Genomic DNA, 9320 nt, shown 5'->3' with positions numbered 1-9320 from the left:
AAACGTTATTTTTATTTATAGTTATGAAAATCAATCCCATAACAGTAATATTTTAATTGCAGTAAAAAATGTATTGCATTTAAACATTTTTCAGGTTGATGATTGGCCATCATGCATGCTTAAAAGAGATGGTTATTTTAAAAGAATTCTTGCTACAGTTGTCATCCACAATTCATTTTTCTTTTATATTTGGGTTTTTTTTTATATAAAATATATGTGAATATTGTACAAAACGTAACAAACGTTGGTAAATATATTTTCCTCTTTTTATTTTTTATTTTTCCCGGCAAAAGGCTAATATGCCAATCAAATGAATTGGATTAGTGTTCTCTCAATAATTTTCATAATTTTTTAATATTTCTAATTATTAAATAAACAAGTTTATGATTTTAATAATTTAAAATTTTTTGCTTATATATTTATTTTGTAAAAATAGAATTTCAATGTTGAATTTGTTTAAATTAGATTTTTTCTCCCTTTTTTTTTTTTTTTTTTTTGGTCTAACTTTGTTTGGCTCTTTTTTTTTTTTTAGGGGCATGCCAGAGTCTTTCGACCCAAGGGATTGGATAGCCAAACTATCTTTGGAACTAACCGAATCTGAAATCGGCCTTTAGTGAATCAGGCTACTGTTGGAAGGTAAGGATGACCCATTCCTTCATGTTCTTCAACGCCTCAATAAAGAGGACTTTTAGCACTATAAGTAGAATGGATGAAAGGGAATAAAATAAATTATATGAGTATTCATCTATTCTAAGAGACTTAGAAAATAGAAGTAGAGGGGATTTAAGCCAAGCGTCGACTTTTATTTTATAAGTAAAATTCTCATACAGAGTACAAGAAGTGTAAATCTAAATCTAACACTAGACTACTCCTATGAACAAAAGTAAAATACAATTTAAAAGACGGTATGAAATTGCAGCAAAATAAAAATTGCATAAGTAAGTTGTTGAATAACCGTGATATCCCTCCACAACGCCTTTTTCTTCTATTTATAGTTAAGGCTCAGCAGTTGAAAGCAGTTACAATTTAAAATTCAAATTTCCTTATTTTGAATATAAATATCACTTGTATGATCTTATCCTTTTGAAACATGTCACGTTGAACACAAATTCTCTTGTGATGTGGCACTGTACCATAGAGCTAAATCAATGGATTATCTCAAAATGCATACTGCTTCTACCCATTTCTGACTATTTAATCGGCACCTACGTGGCCGAGTCATAATCAATTTTGAGGTAGGCATATTTTAAAACTTGCCGCATGTAAATTCCTTTCTGGACCTGGAAATAATTCCATGTTAGAATGGCCATTGTAAAGAAATCATTCTTCCAATCAACCAATGCCAAGATGGGAGAGAAATTTCTTTCCCTAATCAAACAACACAATTAAATTTAATTTTATAATGCAAACAATGCCCCTTTTAAATACTTTTTCGGACTCATTCAATCCGAAATTGTATTTAAAATCGTCTGAAATAATTGATATTCACCAATTGCAGGATTTATCCAAGGAAAGAATAATTTTGAAATTCAAATTGTACCATGACCTTCCGGCCGTCAACCAATTAAAGAAAAGCATTAAATATACTTTCTTTGGAATCATTCTTTTACCTTGAAGTTCGGTGGTTTTGCTTATCAGTAAACTTTCAGAAGACCTTTTTGATTCTTTGCTTCCAAAAAGGAGATCTACAAACTGACATTGTTAATATATATATATATATATATATATATATATATATATATATATATTCCCTTTAATCAAAGACCCATCTATGGCGTCTTCAACTACTAGTCAAGCAGCTGATAGTGAAGAGAGCTCTGACGAATCGGTACCCATAGCATGTTCAGCTTTCAGCGGTAAACCTATTTATTCTCCTCAAATTCTACCTTTCATCACTCAGGACAATACCCAAAAGCAGGTACTTTTTTCATGTTCTTCATCTTCTTCTCCATTAATGGGGTTAGGTCCGTGTTTTAACAAAGAAATTCCTGATGAAATAAAGAATTTTTATCCTTTGGTTGAAAAAAACCTACCTTTCGGACAAAAATTCATCCCCTTTCTTGAAAAAGAAAAATTGAGAATTCCTCGCCTCATTTTAAGGAATTGGCCTAAATCAACATCTGATTGGACAGCCTAGGTTGATCGAATGGAACCCATTAAAGGAAACTCCTGGCCTGAACTGAATATTTATGATGCCATTATGTTTAGTAAACATAGCATCCCTCTGGACAAATCTCTTATGTTCTCAGCCCTTCTATTTTGGTCAATTTCAACCAATTCTTTTCATTTCAAGTGTGGCATGATGGCACCCACCATACAAGATGTTTATTTTCTCACTGGTCTTAGACCTCATGGTGAAGAGGTCAATGGTGTAGTATCTCCCAAAGGTGAATACACTTATTTTTTACAACCAGAGGAGTCAAAACGTAAGAAAATGACCAACCCAAAAGCAACATCTTCCAAGAAAAAGAAAATTCGGCACTTATCTGCTCATGGTTCTTTTATCGCTCATTGGGTAAAATTTGGAGATGTTGAGCCTGACGAGCACATTTCCTTTTTGATTTATTGGTTAAACAAATTCTTGTTTGGAGTATCCTTTTGTTGTATCACCAAAGAATTTACCAATGTTGCTTTAGCACTTCATGCTGGTAAAAAACTAGCCGTGGCCTCTTTGGTGTTATCCCATCTATACAGGGGAATATTTGAGTTTGTTGACACCAAATTTACCACTGCTGGTGGCCCCTTTTGGCTCCTTCAATTCTGGCTCCAAGCCTATTTTCTCGAAATTGGTCCTCATATTGACCATTCTTTAGACTATCCAGTGTATGGATACTATTATTTGGAAACCATCCCAAAAGATTAAACTTTTGAACATTGCTTCGAAATGTTCTATTCTCATATGTCTACTCGATCATCCAAGAACTTCACTCCATTTTATCCTAGGACTAAAAGACCAGAATGGCTTCTAATTGAGCCAGGAATGGCAACATCTGAGCAAGAGCAAGAACATATTGAAGTTTGGGGTTGCTTCTTAATAGCTAGAGATCTTCACTGTGGTACTACTCCCTTTTCTTCAACTACCCATAAGTGTGGTGTCGAATATTATAATGTTGCTCAATTTGCTAAACAATTTGGCCTTACTCAACATATACCTTTACCACTTATCGCTTCTACAAATGATTGTTTTGAGGAACAATATTTCTTTAAGGACGAAGATGATGTGCACCAAGTGAGTCAAGATTTTGCATCAAGCAAATTAGATTTCAAACTGATCCATTTCATCAACGAACCAGCTTTAACTCTTGAATTTGATGCTTGGTGGACACACCATATAAATAGTATTTGCTCTCAACCCTTTGCTAAAATACTTGCACAACTGAAAACATATTTTGAAGAGGATTTGAAGCAGAAACTGCCACAGGAATCTATTCGGCATAAACCATTTTCCAGCATTCAAACCAGTCATCCTCAAAGTCCAACTCAAACCTCTCCCTCTACAGCTTCTATACCAGGTATTTCTGGCCTTTTTTCTTTTATTTGTTTTAATTTTTTGTATTCCTCCTTTTCACTTTTTTTGTCTTTTATAGCAAAAAGACCCAAAGCAAAAATAACAGTAGAGACTATTGATACTACTTTAGTGAGAAAAAGAAGTTACAAAATGAAGGCAAAAAAGGGTGAGACTTGATACCTTGTTCTTGGCTTAATACTTTGTTGTAGTTTAACCAATTTTTTTTGGGTAATCATAGTAGGAAGTACCCAAGATGAAAAGAAGATTGATTATGAGTCAGAAACTGAAAGAAAAATTTCAAAGCCACCAATCAAGAAGGCCCGAAAAGAAACTGTAAGAAAATTGAAAAGTTATCTTTATATAATTCGATATATATGAATGACTAACTTCAACTTCTTACAGGTGTATTGTAAACCAATTAGAGCAAAAAGTGCTGTGAAGAAAAGATTAGAAATAGAAGAGAAAAATGAAGGAGATAAAAGTATTAATGGGAATGAACAAAGTGAGGAGAATTCAAATAAAGAAATTGTGGAAAGAAAGATATCTGCAATAAAAAAATCAATTCCTGGAATATTGAACGCTCCAAATAACCCCATAATTTCATCTCAAGGGGAAATTGAAACACAAGATGAAGGTGTTTCACCAACATATGAGATACTTGATTCTTACAAGACAAACCTTCACTTTTCTTCAAAGAAAGATGCTAGTCAAGTTAACTTGGCCACCCTTCAAAGAGAAACAATATATATATATATATATATATATATATATATATATATATATATATATATAATGAGTGTTAAAATGTATTCCAAATTGACACACTAAATTTTTTTTTCCAATCAAGTACATCGCCTAACATCTAAATGGCCATGGTCTAATGATGGAATGAAGTTCTTCAGCAGGGACTTTTTGAATTGGCCCATACTTTTGACATGCTTGACAACCCTTTGAGTAGTCCATGAAATCTTTCCACATTTTAGGCCAATAATAACCATACCTTCGTATCAACCACTTTATTTTTGGTCCTTCTTGATGTGCACCACACAACCCTTCATGAAACTCTATCATAACTTTCAAAGCCTCCAATTCTCCTAGGCATTTCAATAAATGTTCTTCCATAATGGCACTTTTTTTTATATAAGACATTACTTAGCAAGACATAATTCAACGCCTGTTGCTTTATTTTTTGATCAGTCTCAGACGTTGGATCTTTGAGGTAGTTGATAATAGGCCTCCTCCAATCATTCTCGTCCATTTGTTGATTATTTTCCTTAGCTTCTATTGGGCAAACTTCAAGAGAAGTTTCTTTTCTATCTTGAACTGACGATAACGGTCTCTTTTGAATTTTTACCAACTGCTCAACCCATCCTTTTGGCACTTTAAGGCCAGATGTAACCAACTGCTAAATCATTGGCCTCTTTATTATGGGCCCTCAACACATGCTAAATTGTTACATCATCAAATCGACCCAATAGTTGTGTAGCAACTGAATGTAGGGGTCAAAGGTTCCAATTAAGGCACCGAAAATCATTAGAGATTTGTTTAAGTACAAGTTCAGAATCTCCAATGATTTTAACAGATGAAACTCCCATTTCTAATAAAATTTCCAGACCAATAATTAAGGCTTTATATTCAGCTTGATTATTAGTACACTTGAAATCTAAAAAGAATGAGAATATTGTCTTTTCTCCCTTAGGGGAAATAGTCACGAACCCTGCTCCAGCACTTTCTCTAGTGCTTGAGCCGTCGAATATCAAAGTCCAAGGTGTTAGACTGATTACACAAGCCTCACTAAATTCTGAAATTTTCGGACCTATTTCAACACATGGGTGATCTGCAAGAAAATCAGCCAAAGCTCTTCCTTTCACTGATTTTTGAGGAAAATACTAGAAAGAAAATTCCATAAGAGCTAATGACCACTTTCCTATTCGACCGTTTATGATCAGCCTTGATAGCATGTACTTAATTAAATCAATTTAACACACAATATAAACAAGCATATGCTTTATATATGTTCTCAGCTTAAGGGCTGAAAAATACAAAGTTAAACATAATTTCTCAATCGGCGTATACTTTTGCTCGATCAGTGTTAGTACAAGACTTAAATAATAAATAGCTTGTTCAACACCCCATTCATTGTCTTGGGCTAACAAGCTTCCAATTGACTCTTCTACTGCTGAAATATACAACTTCAGGGGTCGATCTTTCCTCGGTGGCATCAACACAGCCGGTCGAGAGAGATAGGATTTAATAGCTTCAAAAGCTTTTTGGTGCTGATCTTTCCAAACAAACTCTTCTTCCTCTTTGAGTTTCAACAATGGAGAAAAAACACGAACTTTTCCAGCACAATTGGAAATAAAGCGTCGAAGGAAATTTATTTGCCCAAGTAGCCGCTGAAGTTCCTTTTTATTCTTTGGTGGTTGAGCTTTTATAATTGCTCTAGCCTTATTTCTGTCAATTTCAACCCCTCTCTGATGTACCAAGAATCCCAAGAAATTTCCAGCAGTAACTTCAAAAGCACATTTCAAAGGATTCATCTTCAACCCATGTGCTATCATTCTGTCGAATGCTTTTCTGAGTTCGGTCAAGTGCTGAGACTTAAAATGAGACTTGATTATAATGTTATCAATATACACCTCCAAGAAATGACCGATCATATCATGAAAAATAGCATTCATAGCCCTCTGATAAGTGGAACCTGCATTTTTCAACCCAAACGACATTACCACCCATTCAAAGGTGCCGATTGAACCAGGACACCTAAAAACAGTTTTAGCCACATCTTCTTCAGAAATATAAATCAGATTGTACCTTGAATGACCATCCATGAAAGTTAAAATTTCATGTTTGGCTACTGCATCTATTAACTGATCAATAACAGGCATTGGATATTCATCTTTTGGTATGGCTGTATTTAAATTGCGAAAGTCAATACATACTCGCAACTTACCATTCTTTTTCGGCAACGGCACAATATTGGAAAGCCATTCACAATATCTAGCCATTCTGATAAATCCAACATTAAGCAACCGTTCAACTTCATCTTTAACTTTCAAGACGACTTCTGGCACTATTCTTCTTGGTGGCTGCTTGAACGGTCGAAAACTTTTTTTAATTGGTAACCTATGTTCCACAAGCTTCCGAGATAAACATGATATTTCATTATAATCCCATGCAAAACAGTCCATATATTCTTTCAACAAAGCAATTAAGGATGTTTGCATACTAGGCTCCAATAAGGTACTGATGTATGTTAGCCGAAGCTCTTCTTTGGTCCCTAAATTTATTTCAATTAAAGGGTCCTGCACATCAGCCTTCAAGTCTTTAAGTTTTAAAGGAGCAACCTTCAAATCCCTTAATTGGATTGTATTTTCGGTCTCTGTATTATTGGCCTTTTGCTGGTCAGCACCTATGTTAATTGAACCAATAAACTTTTCTCCCGGCAACATAATTCGTTTTTCAGCCAAATAAGCCCGAAGTCTAGCCATACTTCTCCATAGGGCCCGCTCCTTTTCAAGTTGTTTGTTAGGTCGATCACTCATCATCAACTTCTTTAACAGCAGCAGCAGCATCCGACCTTTGGACAAACACAGTGGTCGGTCGATCGAACTCTTTGCAAAGTTCTTCAATGTCTCTAAGAGTAACTTTTTTCAACCAAGTTGCCCCTTAGGCCTTTCATCCATATTTCCTGCAATCAGCCTTATAGGGCCAACCTTATCTTCATAGAGCTGAGCTTCAGCGACGTTTACTGTTGCAAATAACGGCTGACTATCTGCCCAAACTATTTCGACCTCATCATTATTCCAAAAGATAAGGAATTGATGAAGGGATGATGGGATGCCAAAATTAGGATGTAACCAATCACGATTGAGTAAAGCATTATATGTTGCATCGGTCTCAATCACAAAGAACACCACCATGGTTGTTTTATTTCCAACCCTTGTTTTAAGAGATAAGACTCCCTTAGCTTGGACTGGTGCCCCTATAAAGCCGCTGACAGTAAGGTCTGTTGGCATGAATTCTTCTTTAGTTTTATTCAATTTCTTCAACATCTTCATTGAGATTACATTGACCGTCGACCCATTGTTTACCAACACCTTAGAGACCGGTACTCCTTCTAACCAAATCTTGATATATAACGGCCTTAAGCACTGGCACATTATAACGGTTGGATTTTCTAGGATTACCCTAATAGGACCTTCACCTTGAATACTTTTCTCCAATTGGTATTGAACTTTATTTTTCACCATCACAACTCTTGACCCACCTTCTGGAACCAAAGGTACTGAATTGTGGTTATGACCGAAAATTTCAGGCACATTCTCATTATCTGGTTCCTCAACATCTCTATTTAACATAGAGGGCTGATCAGGTTTTGCTTCAAATACCAAAGGCAAAGTAAAAGTCATATTGCAATTAACATTTGTTGGTATAGTACTGAACTGAATTTCTTGCATATCACTCGCTTGTTCTTCAAGCTTATCATCAAGTAATGTATCATTCATAATATCATTATTTGATAAATCATTGTGCAAGATATCGTCAAATGTATCATTATCATCTTTAACGCCTGAATCATTTTCTTTATCAACATTAAGATCACAAGGCATTTCAACAGATGATGACATACCTGGCCTGTGACTAATTTTTGTTCAACATCTTCAGCCCCTTTTTCAGTCATTTCATAATCAACCCCTGTATGTTCATAATCCTTGTGACTCCGTCGGTCCCATCTAACTCGAGTCTCTTCTGGTTGTGGGGCTGAATCCTTGAATTCTTCTTTCCGTTTTTAGGAACGAAATCTTTGCATCCTCCGTTTTTGAGTTTTGGTCATAGGAGGCCGAACCCAGTCTTCAATTGCTGAGAATTTTAGATTATAAGCAACACTCTATTCACGGTCATTTGTATTTCTTGGTCTAACCATTCTAGGCCTGTAGTTACGATCCATAGGACTTGATATATATTTTCTTGGTCCTTCATAACCCATACGGTTAAAAGTCCCAATCGGCCTTCTAGGGCCGAAAGCAAACTCCTTCAGCTTCCTGAACTTTGAAGGTGCCGATGTAGATGCTATTGGACTTACCCCCTTGTGTAAGGACAATTTCTCGGCCATAAGGCGCCGATAATGTCTGTTGAACCTTGCTTTAGGGGGTGCATGAGTTTTAGCAACAATGATGCTCTTCAATTTAGGGGTTGATTTCTCACGCCCTTTATAATTGTGATCATCTTTTGACTCTTTAATAATAACAGTGCTCCAATCTCTCTTACAACTTGGACAACACTTTTGTTTGATCAAGTCAATCTGGGCCTTTCTCAACCTCTCTTCTATCTCTTCAATGGCCCTTCTATGTTTAGCTACTGTAACAAGCTGTTTTTCTTCTAATTTTTAGACCCTTCTCTCACCATCTTTATCATCCTTAAGTGGTTGATTGAAGTTTTTGACTGAGATCATATTACTAGCCACTACTGTTGGAAATGGGTTATCATCAACACCCATTTTATCTTGCTTCTTTTCAGGAAATGAAACAACTTCTTCTTGATCAAGTTCTGCAATTTAGAACGAAAAACAATGCAATTATTAGTTGAATAGTGATAAGAATTATGTCGTTTACAATAATCTCTGTTTTGTAATTCATTTTTCGAAGGGATTTTTTGTCCCTTTGAGAGGCCGATTATTTTATTAGCCAACATAAGGTCAAAAATCTCATCAGCCTTTGTACTGTATAAAGCGTATTGTTTACTAGCCTCTATTAAGATTCTTTTACCCGTTGAACTTGACGGCTAAACACTACTAACAGTTTTGGTTGGT

The sequence above is a fragment of the Cornus florida genome, unplaced genomic scaffold (assembly GCF_030987335.1).
Source record: "Cornus florida cultivar Cherokee Brave unplaced genomic scaffold, ASM3098733v1 CherokeeBrave_3.0.0_Hap2_Chr02, whole genome shotgun sequence".
NCBI classification, from domain to species: Eukaryota; Viridiplantae; Streptophyta; class Magnoliopsida; order Cornales; family Cornaceae; genus Cornus; species Cornus florida.
Note: the sequence above shows the minus strand (reverse complement) of the source record.